This window comes from Dendrobates tinctorius, unplaced genomic scaffold (assembly GCF_039654945.1).
Source record: "Dendrobates tinctorius isolate UK_male_01 unplaced genomic scaffold, ASM3965494v1 ptg000171l, whole genome shotgun sequence".
NCBI classification, from domain to species: Eukaryota; Metazoa; Chordata; class Amphibia; order Anura; family Dendrobatidae; genus Dendrobates; species Dendrobates tinctorius.
In genome coordinates, this window is record NW_027361838.1 from 13,371,132 (window position 1) to 13,395,562 (window position 24,431).

Sequence of the window (24,431 nt, forward strand, 5' to 3'; positions counted from 1 at the left end):
TGCTAGAAAAAGCATATAATGAGTGCGCAGGTTTGGAACAGATGGACCTAGTAAATCCTAAGAAAAAAGAAAAAGAGAATGATAGTTTCTCCTTAAACTTTTTAACTAATTTTTCTAAACAAAATCAAAAAATTAGGAATATTTTACAGGATCATTGGTCTGTTCTTCTTAATGATCCAGTGTTGGGGAGTATGCTACCGAATAAACCAGGACTAACCTTTAGAAGATCCTCTACTCTTAGAAATATACTGGCCCCCAGTCGCCTGAAAAAAGAAAAAATTAGGGATGAACAATGCAAAAAACCAGGAGTCTTTAAATGTAATACCGCTCGGTGTCTGTGTTGTGGCATGATTATGCATAATATGACCACATTCAGATCAATTCAGAATAATAAGGTGTTTGATATAAAGTTTTCCCTGAATTGTAAAAGTAGTTTTGTGATATATCTGATAGAATGCGAATGTGGTTTACAGTATGTGGGTAAAACCACACAAGAACTGCATAACCGCATGAATTCGCACAGACACAATATAATTGAAGGTTTTATGTTCCATGGAGTATCAAAACATTGCACTATAAAACATGGGAAGAAACCATGTATTAAAGTGGCCCCAATTGATTATGTTTCAGAAGACACTGTGAACAGGAGTGTCATTCTGATGAGAAAGGAAATTTACTGGATTCATAGGTTGCAGACTCTGCAACCATACGGTTTAAATGAAATATCTGACATCTTTAAATAATTTTGGTGCTCTGCATATTTGTCTGCTAAGGATTAGAGTAGTATTGGCATCTGATAATTGTGTGATGTCCATGTTATAACATTACAGCAAGGGAATGATCATATCGCTAACATATACTGTAAAGAGATACAATCGGCGGTATTTTACTATGATTGGAATAGATGGCTGGTGCCTTGAAAAGGAACTGACAGCTCTGGAGATGTGGAGCCTTTGGCTGAGAGAACAGAAACGTTTCTTGAGTGCAGAGCATGGGTCTGCTGTGCAGGATCGAATCCGCATAGGAGTACATACATTAATTAGTATATGATCATCTTCCTGAAATATAAGGAAAGTAAAAGTATAATATGTTGAATGAAGGGTTAATACTGAAAGGAAAATATAAGTGCGGTTATATAAGAGATTTGTGTATGTTGTTCTGCTAATTGATATGATGTACCAAGAATTTTAGATTTTTATTGAGTATAATCATAATTTTATTATGTTTTACATTTTTTCTAGTGTGAAGTTTTACATATGTGTGTTTTTATAGAAGTGTGTTTTATAGATGAATTTTAGTGATTTTTGTGATTTTACATTATGTTGATAGTTATGTGTGAATTTTTTTAAGTGCAATGAGCACCTACCTCACTTCCTGGGGGAGTTAGTATATAAGGAGAATGGAATGTGATGCCAGTGTAACTTTGCTCCTGAGGAAGTGTACAGTGTGTACACGAAACGCGTAGAGTTTATGGAATAAAAAGAAAGTTATAATCACTGCTTGGTCCTTGGATTAACTCCTTGTGAACTTTGGACTGGAACAGCGCGATCCTGAAAGCCGGACTTCTCTCCTTCCTATATATGCAACTTACATACCATAAAACCTCTTGGTTTCCTGCAGAGGCGTAGCAAGGGGTTCAGCTTATGGGGGGGGGGGGGCGAAAAATCTGAGTGAGCCTCTAATCGGTAACCCTGATTACAACTCAGGTGGCGCACTCTAATCGTGAGTATAGGAGAACCTCAGCAGATGACCGCGCTGTAACTGAAACAAATCTCTATACAAAAAACAATACTGATATTACCACCATATGGTGATCTCATAGTGGTAGATACCAGTCCTGCAGAATTTACAAGAGTTTACTATACAGTTACAGATGATAACTTACAGGAGACGTTCTTTCTGATAATCGTTCACTTTTACATCTTACTCAGACTGACATGACGATTTCTCCAGCCAGGACTCGTCTGCAGAGATTACGACATAGACACATTTGACTTCTCACATTTCCAGTTTAGTACACATATATCTCCAACCTGCACAAACTACAAACCCCGATACTGAGCCGCTGCTGCCGTTTGTGTCCCTATAACTGCACCTGATACCCCAATACCGAGCCGCTGCTGCCGTATGTGTCCCTATTGCTGCACCTGATACCCCAATATTGAGCCGCTGCTGCTGTATGTGTCCCTATTACTGCACCTGATACCCCAATACTGAGCCGCTGCTGCCGTATATGTCCCTATTGCTGCACCTGATACCCCAATACTGAGCCGCTGCTGCCGTATGTGTCCCTATTACCGCACCTGATACCCCAATGCTGAGCCGCTTCTGTCGTATGTATCCCTATTACTGCACCTGATACCCCAATACTGAGCCGCTGCTGCCGTATGTATCCCTATTACTGCACCTGATACCCCAATACTGAGCCGCTGCTGCCATATGTGTCCCTATTACTGCACCTGATACCCCAATACTGAGCCGCTGCTGCTGTATGTGTCCCTATTACTGCACCTGATACCCCAATGCTGAGCTGCTGCTGCCATATGTGTCCCTATTACTGCACCTGATACCCCAATGCTAAGCTGCTGCTGCCATATGTGTCCCTATTACTGCACCTGATACCCCAATGCTGAGCCGCTGCTGCCGTATGTGTCCCTATTACTGCACCTGATACCCCAATGCTGAGCCGCTGCTGCCGTATGTGTCGCTATTACTGCACCTGATACCCCAATACTGAGCCGCTGCTGCCGTATTTGTCCCTATTACCAGGGCCGTATTTAGAGTTTATGCTGCCCTAGGCACTTTTAGTGCTGCCTCCCCCATTGGTATGACTAATGCAGACACTTTGGCAAAAATCGCTGATGTGAAAGTAGCCTTTGTCCCCAGTGCAGCCATCTCCCCAGTGCAGCTATCTCCTCAGTGCAGGTGTCTCCTCAGTGCACCCATCTCCCCAGTGCAGCCATCTCCTCAGCGCAGCCATCTCCCTAGTGCAGCCATCTCCTCAGCGCAGCCATCTCCCTAGTGCACCCATCTCCCCAGTGCAGCCATCTCCTCAGTGCACCCATCTCCCCAGTGCACCCATCTCCCTAATGCAGCCATCTCCCCAGTGCAGCCATCTCCCTAGTGCAACTATCTCCCTAGTGCAACTATCTCCCTAGTGCAACTATCTCCCTAGTGCAACTATCTCCTCAGCGCAGCCATCTCCCTAGTGCAGGCATCTCCCCAGTGCACCCATCTCCTCAGCGCAGCCATCTCCCCAGTGCACCCATCTCCCCAGTGCACCCATCTCCCCAGTGCAGCCATCTCCCCAGTGCAGCCATCTCCCCAGTGCAGCCATCTCCCCAGTGCATCCATCTCCCCAGGGCAGCCATCTCCCCAGTGCAACCATCTCCCTAGTGCAGCCATCTCCTCAGTGCAGTCATGTCCCCAGTGCAGCCATCTCCCTAGTGCAGCCATCTCCTCAGTGCAGCCATGTCCCCAGTGCACCCATCTCCTCAGTGCAGCCATCTCCCTAGTGCAGCAATCTCCTCAGTGCACCCATCTCCTCAGTGCAGCCATCTCCCTAGTGCAGCCATCTCCCTAATGCAGCCATCTCCTCAGTGCACAGACACCTCAGGGCCCCCAAGTTCTTACTCACAGCTACATCTTGTCTTGCTCTGTGGTGACTTCTCTCCTGCAGACACCCAGGGAGCAATGTGGGCATGTCTTCAGTTTGCTGGAGGAAGCTTAAAGGTATAGTGTCCATGCACTATACAGAGAAGCTGAACTACATCAGTGAGCACGCTGACATGGTTAACAGTGGCAGATTTAGCTTTGGGTGTGGGTGGGCCCCCTCAGAGCAAGGGGCCTGGGGCGACCGCCCCCTCTGCCCCCCTGCTAGCTACGCTACTAGTTTCCTGGTTTTATTAGATAAAAACAGCCCACATCAATGGCATCATATTACTAATGATGCCATTTAGAATTTTCCATATGTAATATGCTCATGACTTACACATTTTTCAAGGTGACAATTTAAATACTGCATAGAGTTCTATAACTAAGTCCAAGTGACTAGCAACAAAATCAGAATTTTGTAATACATGTAATGTACAGTAGCTAAACTACCTGGATCACTCGTAGAAAAACTAGCTTGGCAAAAGTCCACAGAACTTCGTAGTAACGCTTGTAAACATTGTAACGCTACTCAGTCAGCAAATGGGCTTCTCCCTCAATACCAATGAGGGCAATGTTCATAATGCCAGAACATTACACAGAAATGGATTCCAAACTGCGTACTTGTTACTGCTGACAGTATTAGACCGTTCAGTATCTAATTTTCCTTGTGCTGACATGCACTAATTCTGAGGGGTGTATGATTTCCCCTTTAGAGTTTGCCCTAAATTCTCTACTGTCTCTATAAACTTATAAAACCTACAAGAAAAAAAAATATGAGCAAAAACCCTGCTTTCACTAAGTAAATAAAAAGCAAAAAGTGCATTTAAATAACAGAGTATTTAGTAATACTGCTTTTGATAAAAAAAATGGTATAAAAGCTATCCCACCACGACTGTTAGGAATCTGGATCATTCTATGCATATGCAGCAACCCAGATTCTCACAATTGTCTCCAGAGGCTGTCCTTTTTCCCTGCTTCTGAGCATGCTCACGGGACTAGCTCTCATTGGAGTTCAGGAGTCAGGTGCTCAGGTCCTGCTCCTGATTTGATTGGTTATGCTCGGGGTTCTGGAGATTTCCGGCAGGTCTCGTACGCTATAAAAAGTGCGCATGGCCGCTATGCCATGCGCTAGTATTTTCCATACTTGCTGCTGTGTGTTTGGTGATGGATGCTTGGACTGGTGAATGACTTATTATGAAACCCTGTTGTGAGTTCATTTTCCCCTTCATTACTGAGGCCCAAGGAACTCCCTATTCTGGTAAAGAAAGGTAGTGAGCCTGATTGTCAAACACCTGAGGCTGATGATTGTGACTGACTGAGTGGAGTTACGGACTGGATATAATGCTGCCGACGCCCTTCTGCCCTGCGGGTGATTTCTCTGTGGGATCCTTGGAGACCAGTCTGAATTCCTGCTCCTCCAAAGCTAAGTTTGCTGCTCGGCCTTTTGCTTTTTTGCTTTGACTTTGTTTTTGCTTTGTTTTTCTGGATTTCTGCCATTCCCTGCTGGGGTTTGCTGAATTCATTTAGCTCTGTCTTCTGAAAATACCTGAGTGCTGATTCAGTTTTTGAAGCCTAGCTGCTTCAGGGCCTTTTTCATATCAGCTGGTTGGCTTATGTCTTTGATAGGGTTTTGGCAGATTGCAGACAGCAGCCTTCCTGTCCTTTCCTATCTAGGTAGTTTTGGGGCCCTGTCTTTGCTCAGTCTATCTTTCTGTCTGTGTTAATATTTTCATCTTGCTTCACCGTCATTATATGTTGCGGGCTGCCTATTGCTTTGGGGTCTGCTCTGGGGCAGTTTAGATTTCCCCTTTCTTTCTTTAGGCCTATGTATTTCTCCGGCTGTGATCGAGGGGTCTAGGGCATCGTAGGAACCCCCCACGGCTACTGCTAGTTGTGTTGATAGGTTCAGGGGTCTGCAATCTGATAGTTGCCAACTTCTCTGTTTTTCTGGACTTAGCTTGTATTTCTGCTTTTGCCTCCTACGGTGACTCATTCATAACAGAATCACCCGCCTTACCGCAGATTCTAGGGTACTCAATAGCAGGAAAGAATTGTAAAAAAAAAAAAAAAAAAAAAAAAAGGTGTGTATATTTTTTCCTCTATATCCCTGAGGCCGTGGGGGGAATTTTTTTTTCTCTCAATGGAGATAAAGCAATTGTCTGATCGTGTGGAGCAGCTCGCTGTGGAAGTGCGGGGAATTTCCGCCTACCTTGCTCATTCACATGCTGCTGAACCAAAGATTCCTATACCTGATGTATTTTTTGGGGATCGGTCTAAATTTTTGAATTTCAAAAATAATTGTAAATTATTTTTTGCCTTGAAGCCTAACTCGTCAGGGAGCTCCGCGCAGCAGGTTAAAATTGTCATCTCTTTGCTGCGTGGCGATCCCCAGGATTGGGCGTTTTCTTTGAAACCAGATGATCCTATTCTGACTAATGTGAACGCATTCTTTCAAGCTTTGGGGTTGTTGTATGACGAACCTAATGCCATTGATCAGGCTGAAAAGACCCTGCTGGCATTGAGCCAGGGTCGTGATTCTGCAGAATTGTACTGTCAAAAATTCCGAAAGTGGGCAGTACTTACTACCTGGAATGATAATGCCTTGGCTGCTCTCTTTCGGAAGGGATTGTCAGAAGCCGTAAAAGATACTATGGTGGGATTTCCTGTTCCCTCTGGTCTTGACGATTCTATGTCATTAGCCATTCAGGTTGATCGGCGTTTGCGCGAACGCAAAGCTGCACGAGAGGTGTTGCCACCTGTTGAACAAATGTCTGAACCTATGCAATGTGATAGAGTTTTTTCCAGAGAGCAGCGTCAGGAGTTCAGAAGGCGTAATAGGTTGTGTTTTTTCTGTGGAGATGCCTCGCATATTATTTCTGTCTGTCCCAAATGAGAGAAACGCTTTGCGCACACGTTTTCTGTTGGGGGTGTTCAACCTAAGTTTCTTCTGGCTATTACTCTGATCTGCTCCCTGTCCACATTTTCCGCCAAGGCGTTTGTGGATTCGGGAGCAGCCCTAAACCTAATGGACTTGGATTTTGCTAAACGTTGTGGATTTCCGATGACACCTCTGCAGACGCCTATCCCTTTGAGGGGAATTGATGCTACTCCTTTGGCTAAAAATAAACCCCAGTTTTGGACCCAGGTGGTAATGCGGGTCGCCCCAGACCATCAAGAAAATTGCAGATTTCTGGTGTTGCATAATATGCATGATACTGTTGTTCTGGGGTTTCCCTGGTTACAGATTCATAATCCAGTTTTGGATTGGAAATCTGTGTCTGTGGTGAGTTGGGGTTGTCGGTGTGCCTTTAGTGAGGCTCCGGTGTTTTCCACCTCTCCTCAGTCGCATGATGTTCCTGATTATTTGGCGGACTTTTATGATGTATTTAGTGAGAATGAGTCTGCGTCTCTGCCTCCTCATAGGAGTTATGACTGTGCAATTGAACTGAGCCCAGGGTGTAAATTTCCCAAGGGTCGGCTCTTCAATTTATCTGTACCCGAGCACGAGGCTATGCGATCCTATATTAAGGAGGCGTTGGAGAAGGGTCATATTAGACCATCCTCGTCACCCTTGGGTGCCGGTTTTTTTTTTGTAGCCAAAAAGGATGGATCATTAAGACCTTGTATTGATTATCGTGCCCTCAACAAAATTGCTGTTAAATATCAGTATCCGTTACCCCTGATTTCTGATCTATTCTCCAGAGTTAAAGGTGCTTGCTGGTTTACCAAGCTTGACCTCAGGGGGGCGTATAATCTTATTCGCATTAAGCATGGGGATGAATGGAAGACGGCATTTAATACTCCGGAGGGACTTTTTGAGTACCTGGTGATGCATTTTGGGCTCACTAATGCCCCTTCTGTCTTCCAGTGTTTCATGAACGATATTTTCCGAGATTTTGTCGATAAATTTTTGATTATCTATCTGGATGATATTTTGATCTTCTCCAAGGATTGGGATTCTCATGTGGAACATATTCGGACTGTGTTCCGGATCTTGAGGGAGAATGTCAAGGGATCTAAATGCCTTTTTGGAGTACAGAGGATTTCATTTTTGGGATTTATTTTGTCCCCGTCAACTATTGAAATGGACCCGGCCAAGGTACAGGCCATTCATGATTGGGTTCAGCCCACTTCTTTGAAGGCCCTCCAGAAGTTTTTTGGGTTTTGCTAATTTTTACCGGAAATTTATAGCAACATTTTCTAGTATTGCCAAGCCATTGACTGATTTGACTAAAAAGGGTGCTGATGTGTTAAATTGGTCTCCGGAGGCTGTTTCTTCCTTTCAGGAGTTGAAGTGAAGATTCACCTCCGCCCCGGTTTTGCGGCAACCTGATGTCTCACTTCCATTCCAGGTAGAGGTGGATGCTTCTGAGATTGGTGCAGGAGCTGTTTTGTCCCAAAAGGATCCTGTAACATCTAAAATGAATCCCTGTGCTTTCTTTTCCCGAAAGTTCTCTCCATCTGAACGTAACTATGATGTGGGGAATAGGGAACTGTTGGCCATGAAATGGGCATTTGAGGAGTGGAGACATTGGTTGGAGGGAGCTAAGCATCAAGTCGTGGTCCTCACTGACCACAAGAATTTGATTTACCTAGAGTCGGCTAAGCGCTTGAACCCTAGACAGGCTAGGTGGGCCTTGTTTTTTACACGTTTTGATTTTGTGGTTTCTTTTCTTCCTGGAACAAAGAATGTCAAGGCAGACGCCCTCTCTAGGAGCTTCCTTGCTGATTCTCCTGTGGTGACCAAGCCTGCTACCATCTTAGGCGAAGGGGTAGTTCTTTCTGCCATCTCGCCCGATTTGAGACGTGCTCTGGAAGAGTTCCAGGAGGACAAACCTGAGCGTTGTCCCAGTGGAAAGTTGTATGTTCCTGACCAGTGGAAGAAGAGAGTGATGTCTGAAGTTCATTGCTCTGCTTTGGCTGGTCATCCAGGTATTTTTGGTACTGGAGATCTGGTGAGTCGGTTTTTTTGGTGGCCCTCCTTGTCTCGTGATGTCAGGAATTTTGTGCAGTCCTGTGGGACGTGCTCCCGGTCTAAATCGTGTTCTCGCTCTAGTGGGTTGTTGATGCCTTTGCCTGTCCCCAAGAGGCCATGGACCCATATTTCAATGGATTTCATCTCTGATATGCCTGTCTCTCAGAGGATGACTGTTATTTGGGTGATTTGTGATAGGTTCTCTAAGATGGTTCATCTTGTACCACTCCCTAAGTTGCCGTGTTCCTCTGAGTTGGTGCCCCTGTTTTTACAACAGGTGGTTCGTTTGCACGGGATTCCTGAGAACATTGTATCTGACAGAGGAGTGCAGTTTGTGTCTAGATTTTGGAGAACTTTCTGTTCCAGGCTGGGAATTCAGTTGTCCTTCTCCTCTGCTTTTCACCCTCAGACCAATGGGCAGACAGAGAGAACAAACCAGACCTTGGAGTCATATTTGAGATGTTTTATTTCTGCTGATCAGGATGATTGGGTTTCATTTTTGCCCTTGGCCGAATTTGCTTTGAATAATAGAGCTAGTTCTGCCACTTTGATGTCACCTTTTTTTTGTAACTTTGGGTTTCATCCTCGATTTTCTTCAGGGCAGGTGGAGCCCTCTGCCTGCCCAGGTGTTGACACTGTGGTGGAGAGAATGCACCAGATCTGGGACCAAGTGGTTTATAAGTTATCTCTCTCCCAGGAGAAGGCCCAGCGGTTTTCCAACCAACATAGGACCATTGGTCCCCAGTTTAAGGTTGGTGATATGGTGTGGTTATCATCAAAAAATATTGCTATGAAGGTGGCTTCTCCTAAGTTTAAGCCTAGATTTATTGGACCTTACAAGATTGTGGAGATTATTAATCCGGTCTCTTTCGTTTGGCTCTTCCTGTCACATTTAAAATCCATAATGTGTTCCATAAATCTTTGTTGAAGAGGTTTGTTGAACCTGTTGTTCCGGGGGTGGCACCTCCAGACCCTGTATTGGTTGAAGGTAACATGGAGTATGAGGTAGAGAAAGTACTGGATTCCCGTCTGGCTAGACGGAGACTCCAGTATTTGGTTAAGTGGAAGGGTTATGGTCAGGAGGATAATTCCTGGGTCTCCGCCTCTGATATTCATGCCAAACGATTGGTGCGTGCCTTTCATCGGGCTCACCCTGATCGCCCTGGTGGCATAGTTGAGGGTTCGGTGACCCCTCCTCAAGGGGGAGGTACTGTTGTGAGTTCATTTTCCCCTTCATTACTGAGGCTCGAGGAACTCCCTCTTCTGGTAAAGAAAGGTAGTGAGCCTGATTGTCAAACACCTGAGGCTGATGATTGTGACTGGCTGAGTGGAGTTATGGACTGGATATAATGCTGCCGACGCCCTTCTGCCCTGCGGGTGATTTCTCTGTGGGATCCTTGGAGACCAGTCTGAATTCCTGCTCCTCCAAAGCTAAGTTTGCTGCTCGGCCTTTTGCTTTTTTGCTTTGACTTTGTTTTTGCTTTGTTTTTCTGGATTTCTGCCATTCCCTGCTGGGGTGTGCTGAATTCATTTAGCTCTGTCTTCTGAAAATACCTGAGTGCTGATTCAGTTTTTGAAGCCTAGCTGCTTCAGGGCCTTTTTCATATCAGCTGGTTGGCTTTTGTCTTTGATAGGGTTTTGGCAGATTGCAGACAGCAGCCTTCCTGTCCTTTCCTATCTAGGTAGTTTTGGGGCCCCGCCTTTGCTCAGTCTATCTTTCTGTCTGTGTTAGTATTTTCATCTTGCTTCACCGTCATTATATGTTGGGGGCTGCCTATTGCTTTGGGGTCTGCTCTGGGGCAGTTTAGATTTCCCCTTTCTTTCTTTAGGCCTATGTATTTATCCGACTGTGATCGAGGGGTCTAGGGCATCGTAGGAACTCCCCACGGCTACTGCTAGTTGTGTTGATAGGTTCAGGGGTCTGCAATCTGATAGTTGCCAACTTCTCTGTTTTTCTGGACTTAGCTTGTATTTCTGCTTTTGCCTCCTACGGTGACTCATTCATAACAAAACCCCTTCCCTCTGATAATACGAATGTGTGAGTGATTGGGATACAGCCAGTGTGTGCGCTAGCGCCAGCGCGCTCAAGCATCCTCTGTTGCAGCAGCCTGCGTCCTGCATTGCTCCTAATAACTTGCGCCTGCAGTCGTTTTGGCGTCCGCAGTCGCGACGCCGTGCACACGTTCAGTCACGGTAAGTCCTCTCGGCTGTAGTGACGTCTACAAACTACTCCGATCTTTGGCTACCGCACGTGTGCCGCTGAGTGTCTGTGAACTTAATACAGACCCAGCGTTTTGTTATTTGTGTTCATGCGTGTAGCTCTGTGAGTCTTTTAACAGAGCTTGCTTTTGTGCACCAGGTGCAGTTTTCCCTGTGCACATTACCGTCCTTGTGCTCTGCCTATTTAGCAGCGGTTATTACACCTGCCGCACGGTGGACCCCGGGCGGCGAACACGCTTTATTTTTTTTTTTTAAGCGTGTTCCGCTGCCGTAACAACAACAAGGTAACTCTTTATACGTTTCATGGCCAATGTAAACATGCGTTTATGTGCTGCATGTGTACCAACTCAGGTCAAGCTCAATTTTTGTGTTTTGTCTCTATAAACTTGTACACAGCCTAAGTGATTTTTCTTCTGCAGACTACCTTGCATGTGCTTTCCTCTCTTTTTACAATCGGATACTTTATTTTGCTTGACATGCCCTCCTTGAAGACTTGGATGCTTTCTCCCCTTGCCACACATTGATCTGTGTTCTGCCATATACCGCTCTGGCAAAAATTAAGAGAACACTACACAGTTTTGCAAAAATCAGCTTCTTTACATGGCTGACAGCCATTCCATTCCAGTGTCAGTTGAATTCCAGCCAGAGTACACCTCATTCTACTTAATGTGCTTCTGATTAGGTGATCACATGAACCAAATCTTATTTAACAAAGGAAAGTATAAAAAAAACCCTGCTGTGGTGTTCACAATGCTCTTGCAATAGGACAAGCTGGATGGCAAAACAAGTACTAGTAATATCCCAAAAGTAATAGGAATGAAATAATAACTTTTAACCATGCCAAAGGAGTTGAAAAGAAAATTCTTGAGTGAGGAAAAGAAGGTCTCAAATCTGGCTTACTAGTAAAGGAATACAGTCATATTGCCTCCATCCTTGAAGTTTCTAAGACGGCAGTCCACTACAACAAGGTCAAGCAGCAGACATTGGGGACAACAAAGCTACAGACCGGCAGAGGGCGAAAACGGCTCTCCACTAACCGGGATGACCGTCATCTTATTTGAGTGTTACTCAGCAACCGCAGGATAACATCAAGTGACCTACAAAAGGAATGGCAAATGGCAGCTGGGGTGAAGTGCACGGCAAGAGCAGTTCGTAACAGGCTCCTAGAGGCAGGGCTCAAGTCATGTAAAGCTAGAAAAAAGCCTTTCATCAATGAGAAGCAAAGGAGAGCCAGGCTGAAGTTTGCCAAAGACCATAATGATTAGACCATAGAGGACTGGAGTAAGGTCATCTTTGATGAGTCTAATTTTCAGCTTTGCCCAACATCTGGTCCTCTAATGGTTAGACTGAGACCTGGAGAGGCGTACAAGACACAGTGTCTTGCACCCACTGTGAAATTTGGCGGCGGATAGGAGATCATCTGGGGATGCTTCAGCAAGGCTAGAATTGGGCAGATTAATCTTTGCAAAGGACACATTAATCAAGCTGCATACAAGGTTATCCTGGAAAAACAGTTGATTCCTTCTGCTCAGGCAATGTACCCCAATTCTGAGGATTGTTTTTTCCAGCAGGACAATGCACCATGCCACAAAGCTAGGTCAAACAATATGTGGATGAAGGACCACCACATCAAATCCCTGTCATGGCCAGCCCAATCTCCAGACCTGAACCCCATGGAAAACCTCTGGAATGTAATCAAGAGGAAGATGGATAGTCACAAGCCATCAAACAAAGAACAACTGCTCACATTTTTGTACCAGGAGTGGCATAAGGTCACCCAAAAGCAGTGTGAAAGACTGATGGAAAGCATGCCAAGACGCATGAAAGCTGTGATTAAAAATCATGGTTATTCCACAAAATATTGATTTCTAAACTCTTCCTGAGTTAATTCATTAGTATTGTTGTTTCTAAATGATTATGAACTTGTTTTCTTAGCATTATTTGAGGTCTGCAAGTACTGTATTTTTTTTGTTCTTTTGACCATTTCTCATTTTCTGAAAATAAATACAAAATTTAGTGCTTAGAAATTTGAAGACATGTTGTCAGTAGTTTATAGAATAAAAGAGCAATTTACATTTTACTCAAAAATATACCTATAAAGAGAAATATCAAATTGAAAATTTTGCAGTGGTCTCTTAATTTTTGCCAGAGCTGTATAACCTTCACCTCCTCCTTGCTTTTATCACTATAGATGTACATACACATAGGAAAAAAGGCAGCTGAATCCTCTGATTTTCGTGTATAGCATGTGCCATCTAGCCCCCAACAGATGATTCAACACTGCTCCTGAGTGTTTTTTATTAAGTCTGCCATATGGTTCAAGAGATATGGATCTTTTTTATTTGCTGCTAATTTTATGGTCTTTACCAAAGGGGTTTTGCTTACAGGGTAAAAATGCAGTGCACCCTAAAAGCACGTACTCAGAGTCCTTCAAGACGGGCCTCCTTGATAAAGTCTATAAAAATTGCATAGAGTACCGTATTTAAAAAAAACAAAACGGATTAGTTAGGAGTAGCGAGAATAAAATAAGAGCAAAAACTGGAAAATTTTCACCTTGTGATAGGTCCTCTTTAAGTCACTGAGACCATCCATAATCAACTACAAATAAGTTTAGTCTGTAAAAAGTTGATGTAGCATCTACACATTTCTACTAAGTAAAACTAAATGCTGATAAATATTTTTTTTATCTTTTCATTGTAGGTTTTTTTTGGTTTTGTTCTCCGTATGTCTTTCCGAAGCAGCAATCTTGCTATGTTAGCAGCAATTCTATGCTCTTCGTCTTGTACAGAGATCACGGGCACGAAAGGGGCGTCTGGGCTGTGTCTATCACCTTTGGCAAATGATGTGATCTTGTCTGCTCATTATAAAATTATCACCTTTTAAGCAATTTTCTGCTCATGATGGATAAACTAGACATATTTTTTCATTTTTTATAGTGTTGAGGTAATTTCTGTATCTTTTTGTGTGATAGGGAGAACTTTATATTTTTATCGTTTTCACACATTATTACATAATCACTCAGCCTTATTTCTGCACCTCATACATCTGTTTTTGTCAGACATACTCTATGCCCAGGCTGTCATTCTCCTGGACAGTGCGTTTGTCATTGAGATTGCCATACATGTTTAATAAAGATTTGTTGTCCTGCAGGGTGTATCACTGCGCTGCTGCAAGAGTTCACTGGAGCTCATCAGCTCTGTTCCTCTCACTTACGGCACCGCTGCATGAGATCCGGAGTTGATCAGCTGATGAACTCCAGTGAACTCTCACGGCAGCGCAGTGATACACTGCGGGAACGATTACCTCGTGTCAGTGTATCGCCGGAGGCCGGGTAGAGCAGTCACATCTCTCGATGTGACTGTTCTACACGTGTGATCGCCGTAGTACACTCGGTATTAAATGGACTATGGTGGACAGGGAGTATATGTTGGTTTATTATTTTTGATTGCTTGCAGGAGACGCGGGCGTCGTGGATTAGGTGTTTGGTGAGTATGTACTTTGTATGTGAATATGTATGGAATTATGTAAATGTTTTGATTTTCTTTTACAAATGAACACAGGCGACACCCGCAGACAGACACAGACAGACATGCACATATTTGAGATATGGGAAAATGATATCTAATTGATATCATTTTGATATCTGATAGAATTCCCTGTCAGATACAGTTTGGTCCAGGGTGCTTGCTCCCAAGCTTAGCCCCACCTTATGCATTCCTCCAGACCAATGTTTTTTTAATTAGCTGGAGCAAAATAGGCCTTTGAAACTCTCCCCGGGAGGCCAAAAGGCATAGACCCTGTGTCCCCAGCAATTATCACAGGGGTCTGAACTCTTGTGCAGTTACCAGCCAACCGGCTTCCTTTGTTTAAGTCAGGCTGTCATGCAGACATTGTGGCACATAGGTCCCAGGTTCCCAGCACAAGGCTCTGAGATATTGAATCTAGAAAATGACCTATAATAAAAGAATGCAATATCTCTGTAGCTAGCCGAGCACATAATCGGAATTCCCACTCCTTTCCCCACAAGCTAATACCGTGCATCCACCTCTGGAACTCTATGTTATTGAGCATAGCTACCAGGAATTAAATACGGTAGCCGTATTTGGTCTCACTGCACAGATAAAATCCAGCACAACCCAGTGGCACCGCTGCCGTCCCACTTAGAGCTTCAGGCGGAAAGTTATGGGCATCCACGGTTCTGCCTGGAAAATCACACTCTCAGATATGGGAGGAGAGAGGCTGCCCTGCCCAGGGGTAGGTGCAGCATGTGGGAGGGGGCAGCCTAGGGGATAGTAGTATAAGCCTGTTGTCGGACGGGGCTTATGTCTAACGAGGAACTGGTGGCAGCATACCGTACTGTGTTAGTGAGGAACTCTGACAGTGATGGCCGGGAGGTTTACATATATATCCCCAGCCTGGAATGGTGATATATATCCCCCCCCACTGGAAGTTCCTCACTAACTTGTACCTATAAGGGAAGCCTCTCCGGCGACTATTTGCCCTAGGTGCAGTTCCCTGACTGACCTGGGGTAAGTGGTGGTGCCAGAGAGCCGATCCCTGCTGGGTCATTCTCTTCCCTCCCCAGAGGTGAGTGAAATCGACACACCCCTTCTCCTGTATGATCCACTACACCTTACTTTAGTATTCCATTGTGTTTTTGGAGCACTTACATGCGTAAAAAAAATTGTGAAAACTTATCAAAAACGCATCCTGTGCATAAGTCTTTTGCCTGATCGTTGAATTGATTCAGAACTTGGTTGAATTAACCCATAACTTGCCTCTTGATTTTCCCTCTGGTTCCGACATCAAGGTCTTGACCTCAAATATCCTCTTGACCTCACCTCTGCCTGCTGATTTTGCAATTGTCTCTGTCCTTCTAGCTTCAACATGGCTTGTGCCAAGTCCCTCCATCAGCCAGTTATTACTTCATTACTACACCACCAAAGAGCCTTGGCACTGAAGTCCAGTTCCTTGTAGAGGGGTAAATGGGTGAAAACTAAAGCATTCCATGAGTTTTTTTAAGCAAATTAGCTAGCACAAAGATGGTCTTTAGAAATACTCTTAAAAGTTGCCAGAGCTCTACAGTCTTTACTTGACACAGACATGGAGCACAATTCATCAAAGCTTTCACACCAGAATTCTACCATAAAAGCTTTGAAAAGTTATAAAATTTAGGCACAACTCAGAGTTCTTCTGAAATTTTGCAACGTTTGGCCTTTTCATGACAATTTTTCCCAGCTACAACAAATAACAGAAGGGGCAGAGCTGGCGCAGACGGGGACGCAACGGGGTCAGCATGTCACAGCTCATCTAATTTATGATAAGTGTGGTATTCCCTATGTGGGAAATGTCACTCCAATACTTAACTGCAAGTAAGATTTCTGGGGTTGCACGCCACTCATCAGACTCTCCAGATTCATGAAGAGACATGCACCTATTCATGAATCAGGAGCATCTGAAAACAGCACGCCCCCATCAAGATTTATGCAGGTGTTTGTGAATTGGGGCCATAGTATTTAGGCTTTTTAGAGCCTTGAGTTCTTACAGTGACATATAGTGAATACAATGTATTTTTCTTCTAAACTTTTTATGTGAGAAATAAAACAATTTTTAAATAGAACATACTTTTGACTAATTTTTTTCATAAAATATAACTTACTTTATGTTTCCTTTATAGTTAGCACACGTTAGCGTTTATTACTAGATTCTTTAGGCCTCGTTCACACGTCAGTGTCTCCGGTACGTGTAGTGACAGTTTTCTCACGTATCGGAGACACTGACACACGTAGACACATTCAACTGAATGTGTCTATGCAGATGTCAGTGTGTTTTTGCAGACGGACACATGGCCCACAATTGTTCCAGAAAATGAATTATTTCTCCCAGAAAATTATTGCAATTACACGTTTTGTTAGGCACTTGTTTACTTCTTTTGTGTGTATTGGAACAACACAAAAAACTGTCTGGTCCATTTTTGTGGTTTTGTGTGAAATTATGTCCAATTTGCTTTTTTTCCTCAGTTTTATTGTATTGTTCCAATACACACAATGGAAATAAACATACGTATAGCAAAACATGTGTAATTGCATTAATTTCTGTTTCTGTGAGAAAAACTTTATTTTCTGGAACAATTTCAAAGGTGCCAAAACTTTTGGCCATGACTATACACACATTATATATATATATATATATATATATATATATATATATATATATATATATAATTATATATAGTATTGTAAGGTAGTGACCAATGTCATATGCGAGGGTCGCTATGTGTTTCCCCCAGGATGCGCACAGAAGTGTATTGAGGCCGCAGGATTGCATTGCAGTCACAGGCATAGTTGTGATTGCAGTGCAAAATAAAAGTAAGAATTGGTCTTGGGCAAGCTATGTGCTCAAGGCAGATTTAAGGAAAACCTGCCATGGGCTTTTATTTTTGAAACGGACTACAGGATGGTAGTGGGACATTCCGTTTCCTCCCGAGCCGGGTTTTCATGTGGCCTAACGCCACAGGTTTCTTGTAAACCTTGCAGCAGAGGGTTGGGTGTGTCAGTTTGGTTTTGCAAGCGTGCAAAGCAGAAGGCTGTGCAGAGCTCTACCTGTGTGAAGCAGCACAGAGCCTAGCAGAGCCCAAAAGGCCTCAGTGTACATGGCAGTGCAGTCGCCTACTTACCAGTCCTGGTTACGGACTAACTTGTTTTCCCAGCTGTGATCCTAAGGATACCTTTTGAGTTCCAGTGTAAGTTTTCTTCGGACATTAAAAGTAGGGATGAGCGAGTAGTGAAATACTCGGACTCGCTGTACTAGTTACGAGTACCTCCTAGTACTCGGGTACTCGTAACGAGTAGCACGTCCAATGTAACTAAAAAATAAAAAATTACATCTTTATGACACTTAAATCCAATTTGCATAATAATTTGGAACACAGTGTATATGAGCATGGGACTATGGGATGGAGGTTGTGTGATGGGTATATGGGCATGGGACTATGGGATGGAGGATATGTATAATGGGTATATGGGCATGGGACTGTGAGATGAAGGTTGTGTGATGGGTATATGGGCACTCGACTATGGGATGGAGGATAGATATGTTGGGTATATGGGCACTCGACTATGGGATGGAGGATAATTATAATTTGTTATAACTATCCACAGTTAGTTACTATGCCCGGGCAGCGCCAGGCTCTTCAGCTATTATTTATATATATATATATATATACACACACATATATATATATATATATATATATACACTGTGTATATATATAGTAGGTACAGAAAGTATTCAGACCTTTTACATTTTTCATTCTTTGTTGTATTGCAGCCATTTGGTAAATTCAAAAGAGTTCATTTTTTGTCATTAATGTACACTCTGCACCCCATCTTGACTGAAAAAAATAGAAATGTAGAAATTTTTGTAAATTTGTTAAAAAAGAAAAACTGAAATATCACATTGGTTTTAGTACTCTGGTACATTTGTACATTTGGACTTTGGTCCTCTGTTATTATTTCTTAAAGTACAGTCAAATGCTAATTGTTAATAACTCCCATGTCTTATACCGTAGACCTTTTCCCTAATCATTTTTATGGAATATACACTGATGAAGATGTGTTTAACAATTTTAGAATAAACATTGATTTTATTGGAGTCAAATGTTAATTGTATGACCTTATTCTCATACTTTGGGATGACTTATCTTCTTGTTCTACTATCTTACATCACTGTTATTAATTACTTTAATCGTTACTCTTGGAACATAAATGATACTTTAAGGGAGTTACTTCTCTACTTGCCAATAGATTACATCACATTTTAGTTCTAACATGCAGACATCACTTCTCATCAACCTCTTTATTGTTGACAATGACAATGCCTCAAGAAATATCAATTGTATCTATCATCTTCCCTACACTCTTTTTAGATGAGAGCCATCTATTTAGTAACTTTCCAGGGGACTCTAGCGCTGACCATACAAATTAGCTTCTGGACTCTGTTTAGAATAGTAATTGGCAATAAAATAGTTTTGGCAGATGTCTACCTGCTGCCTTACTGCCTACCACATACAGCTCTGGTAAAAATTAAGTGACCATTACACAGTTTTATAAAAATCAGCTTCTCTACATGTCTGACAGCCATTCCATTCCAGTGTCAGTTGAATTCCAACTAGAATTGAGCGAAACAGGTCGGTCAGATTCAAAAGTCGCCGACTTTCGCCAAAGTCGGGTTTCATGAAACGAAACCCGACCACAGTGTGAAGTCGGCTATGCGGCCGGCGACCCAAGCGCCTAAGTCGGGTTTCGCCGAATGCTTGCACGTGACTTTTTTCAGCCAATGAGAGTAGCGGAGCGGAGCATAGCAGGGAGCGTAGCTGGAGTGGGAGTGGGAGTGAGAGAGAGAGAGAGAGGGAGAGGGAGAAGAGAGAGAAGAGAGTGATATTGCCGCCTCTAGGGTTAAAATTCATGCCAGGTGTGTTTACAGTCCTCCACTCACTGCCGACTTTTCTCCCCATTGACTTGCATTGGGTTTCATGTTTCCCGACTTTTCCCTATAGTCGGCCGGTTTCGTTTGACTCGACTTTTGAGAAAGTCGGGTTTCATGAAACCCGACTCGACCCTAAAAAAGGCAAAGTCGCTCATCTCTAATTCCAACCAGAGTGCACCTCATTCTAATAATGTGCTTCTGATTGGGTGATCATCTGAACCAAATCTTATTTAACGAAGGAAGTATAAAAACTCTCCTGTAGTGTTCACAATCCTCTTGCAATAGGACAAGTTGGATGGCAAAACTAGTGCTAGTAATATCCCAAAAGTAATAGGAATAAAAAAATAACTTTTAACCATGCCAAAGGAGTTGAAGTCTTGAGTGAGGAAAAGAAGAGCTCAATTCTGGCTTTACTAGCAGAGGGATACAGTGAGCGTCATGTTGCCTCCAACCTTAAAATTTCTAAGATGGCAGTCCATTACAACAAGGTCAAGCAGCAGACATTGGGGACAACAAAGCTCCAGACCAGCAGAGGGCGAAAATGACTCTCCACTGATCGGGATGACTGTCATCTTATTCAAATGTCACTCAGCAACCGCAGGATGACATCAAGTGACCTACAAAAGGACTGGCAAATGGCAGCTGGGGTGAAGTACACGGCAAGAACAGTTCGTATCAAGCTTCTAGAGGCAGGGCTTAAGTCATGTAAAGCTAGAAAAAGCCTTTCATCAATGAGAAGAAGTTTGCCAAAGACCATAAGGATTGGACCATAGATGACTGGAGTAAGGTAATCTTCTCTGACGAGTCTAATTCCAACATCTGGTCAGCTAATTGTTAGACGGAGACCTGGAGAGGTGTACAAGCCATAGTGTCCTGCATCCACTGTGAAATTTGGTGGAGGATCAGTGATAATCTGGGGATGCTTCAGCAAGGCTGGAATTAGGCAGATTAATCTTTGCGAAGGACACATTAATCAAGCCGCATACAAGGTTATCCTGGAAAAACAGTTTATTCCTTCTGCTCAGGCAATGTTCCCTAACTCTGAGGACTGTTTTTTTTTCCAGAAGGACAATGCACCATGCCACAAAGCTAGGTCAATATAATGTGTAGATGAAGGACCACCACATCAAATCCCTGTCATGGCCAGCCCAATCTCCAAACCTCAACCCCATTGAAAACCTCTGGAATATAATCAAGAGAAAGATGTATAGTCACAAACCATCAAACAAAGAACTGCTTAAATTTTTGTACGAGGAGCGGCATAAGGTCACCCAAAAGCAGTGTAAAAGACTGGTGGAAAGCATGCCAAGACGCATGAAAGCTGTGATTAAAAATCATGGTTATTCCACAAAATATTGATTTCTGAACTCTTCCTGAGTTAAAACATTAGTATTGCTTTTTCTAAATGATTATGAACTTGCTTTCTTAGCATTATTTGAGATCTGCAAGCACTGCATTTTTTTGTTCTTTTGACCATTTCTCATTTTCTGAAAATAAATACAAAGTTTAGTGCTTAGAAATTCAAAGATATGTTGCCAGTAGTTTATAGAATAAAAGAGCAATTTACATTTTACTAAAAAATATACCTATAAGGCCTGGGTCACACTTGCGAGAAACTCACACGAGTCTCACATCTCAATATCCGGCACTCGGACAGGAGCGCTCAGCTGCATAGAAATACATGCAGCCGCACACTCCGGTCCGAGTGCTGGTGGCAGTGCCAGGTATTGACGTACGAGACTCGTCCGAGTTTCTCACAAGTCTGACCCCGGCCTAAAGAGAAAGATCAGACAAACAACATTTTGCAGTGGTCTTTTAATTTTTGCTGTATAATATATGGTTAATAATATCTCAGGGCTCTCTGACTATTCCATTGGCTGATATTTCCTTGCAGCCAACAATAATGAACAAGGTGGCTATGTACATTATTTTAACATGGGCCAAACCCACCATCTAATGTTAGGGAGTCCTAATTTACCCTTGATGGCAGATGCTTGAGGAAAGAATTCCTTGGCTGCCAGATTTTAACATGCATGATCCTTTGATTCCCAGGGAAGATAAGTCGCGGGCATAAATATTAGAAAACATGTATGCCTGGCCAAATCCAGAGGGTGTGTTTGAGGGGATCGAGAGGAACAGATGTTGGTTGAACAAGCATTCAAAGGTTAAACTATCTAAAGTGTATTCCCAGCACTAGTCTGAAATACGTAATCTCAAATATACTGGGAGGAGACAATTGGGTAACTTCCAAAGAATTTAGTCATCTTTTACATTTTGTAGCATATATCGTCATTATGAATAGTTCCAGTTTTTTGGGCACAAGGAACTTTCTTTACTCACTTTAAGAATATGTCCACCCCCTTCTGGTGGAGAAGGAACATGACTGCTGCAGCCAATCAGTGTCCAAGGTGTTGACACATTGATCACATGTGATCCTCACCAGAAAAGGAAGAACGGAGATTGGTGGAGACCCAGGCAGCATTATAGAGGAAAAATGGGGCATCATCAGGTGAATATACAGCTCTGGCAAAAATTAAGAGAGACCACTTTAAAATGTTCAGTTTGTCTGATTTTTCTATTTCTAGGTATATTTTTGAGTAAAATGTAAATTGTTCTTTTAGTCTATAAACTTCTGACAACATGTCTCTGAATTTCCAAGCAATAAATTTTGAATTTTTTTTTCTGACAAAGAAAAATGGTCAAAAAAACCCCCCAGTGCTTTCAGACCTCAAATAATGCAAAGAAAACAAGTTCATAATCATTTAGAAACAACAATACTAATGTTTTAACTCAGGAAGAGTTCAGAAATCAATATTTTGTGGAATAACCATGATTGTTAATCACAGCTTTCATGTGTCTTGGCATGCTTGCCACCAGTCTTTCACACTGCTTCTGGCGCAAAAATGTAAGCAGTTCTTCTTTGTTTGATGGCTTGTGACTATCATCCTCTTGTTACATTCCAGAGGTTTTCAATGGGGTTCAGGTCTGGAGAATGGGCTGCCCATGACAGGGTTTTGATGTGGTGGTCTCTTAATTTTTGCCAGATGTGTATATATATTTTAATATATAGACCATAATGGGCCCGATTTAAAAAAAAAAACTTTTACAACTAAACAATTCAGATATAATCCAACTGACAAGCTAAGATCACCATAAAGTGCATTGCACTTAGTCTGCCAAAGCTTTCTATTCCTGCCCATACAAAAGTTCTAATTGGGGGACCCCAAGTAATGTCCTAATTCCCTAATAGGGCATACAGGTATGTGTTTCCAAGCTGCAGCTACACTAACCTGTAGATGAAAGGTTTATTGTACAGTATTTAGGCACATCTATAAAGAGCGGTTACCTGGATGACTGTACCTTCATGATAGGTACAGATTATACAGCATCAGGAAAGCACTGTGCTACCTTAGCTAAGTAGTAGATATTCTTGGAGAGTTTTGAATGTGTTACATTATATCCTCATATCCAATAATATCACACGTTCATTAGCCTGGAACACCCTCAGTGTCGGCTCTCAGCCCAATGGAATTAATTTGCAGTATAGGACATGAAGTATTTCAGTCTCATCAACTCAAAACCCTCTTTCTGCATTGACAAAATAGTTGCAATATCTTAAACGGGCAAACCTCGGAGTAAAAGCTATTCAAAATTATGAAGAATTGTTGGCATATAATAAGATTACAGATCCAGTCTAATACAATTCCCATCCTGTAAATGTAATGGGCAGGGCGAAGCACCCAAATTTGTATCTAGGATTCTCCATGAAATAGTTATATTTTTGCTAAGATAAAAGTAATTAGTAAAAATAATACATACAACATTAAGACAAACAAAAATGAGACAGAGATCTTAAATATGAACCCGAGAGGAATTCATTTTAGTTTTAGACAAATACACCGAAGCCACACAGTGTTCACATGGGCACACACGGCACTGTTAGTTTAGACGTACAATGAGGCTCTGTAGAAAGCAACCAACATAGATTAGTTCCATTATGTTAACAATATTTAGTAAGTATGAGCCCATACTGAAGTAACGCTATATAATTTGGACACACTATGGGACACCAGTTTACCATCACTGGATAAGGGGTGCACTATCCACAGCGATGTTCAGTGCCTTCGATCTCAGCAGCCAGTGGAGCTACTTATTTTGGGCATGTGAGACAAGAGTGTCATGTAAAAAACTTCACACTTACCTCAAGGCAGGAAGTTCTCTCACAATATGGGGAAAATCTATGGGGAAAATCCAGAATCCAATAATAAGATTGAAGAGACCAGTACTAGGACCTGGACATAGGAGTCCAGTGCAAAAATGAAGCCTGGTGTCACTGGAATGTCCGAGCCCCAGTCAGAGCCATTTATGGACACATGTCATGATAAATATAGCAGCACGGGGAGGGAGAGAGCCTGACACAAGCTGCTATCTCTTCATAGCCACTTATACTCTCATACAAGACCCTATAGTTTAACTATTCATGTCTCATCCACAACCAATTCTCTCCAGCAGCGAATGAGGACATTACAACGTATACCTCTCTAGATACTGATGGATCTTTCCTAGAACTACCTTGCTCCATGTGCCAGGGATATTGTAGGCCACCAGACTAACTGTATATTGGAAGGTTTTTAGCACTTCTCATGAGGATTGCCTACTGTAATACTCACGCTGCGCTGGGTCCTGGTATGCAGGCCATAAAATAGTGACCCTGCGTGAGCAAAACGTTTCTTGAACAGCTCATAACTATTACAGAAGGTCACTTATACATGTAGGCTGAGAAAGCGATTTCAGACCCACAAAATCAACTGTTATTTGGCAATAATCCATAACGGTCATTAATAATTAAATGTTCGTGAAATTTCCAAATATATACATATATACAAATGAGGATTGACCTGCCATGGTGTGTAAAGTCTTCTAATATTCACTATTTCTGACCTATGAGGAGTAGAGGGAGCCAGAGACTACCTGCGAGTATTACGTGTCATTCACCAAATGACATAACGCACAATATTTATGCAATATATGGTTTGTGATGTTTGAGCTAATAGTACAGCGGACCTATCTCCATATTATACTTAAAGGAGTTCTC

The 24,431-nt window shown here is 42.6% G+C and overlaps 1 protein-coding gene across 1 annotated transcript in view; it reads right to left on the reverse strand.

The window, feature by feature from the left end:
- MYOM1 (myomesin 1) overlaps positions 1–23,631 on the reverse strand; it is a 190,527-nt gene extending 166,896 nt beyond the window's left edge. Inside the window, exon 1 of the mRNA XM_073550891.1 lies at positions 23,538–23,631. The gene's annotated coding sequence lies outside the window, so the exon portion shown is untranslated. The remainder of the gene's footprint in view (positions 1–23,537) is intronic.
- Between the last annotated feature and the right edge of the window lie 800 nt (positions 23,632–24,431).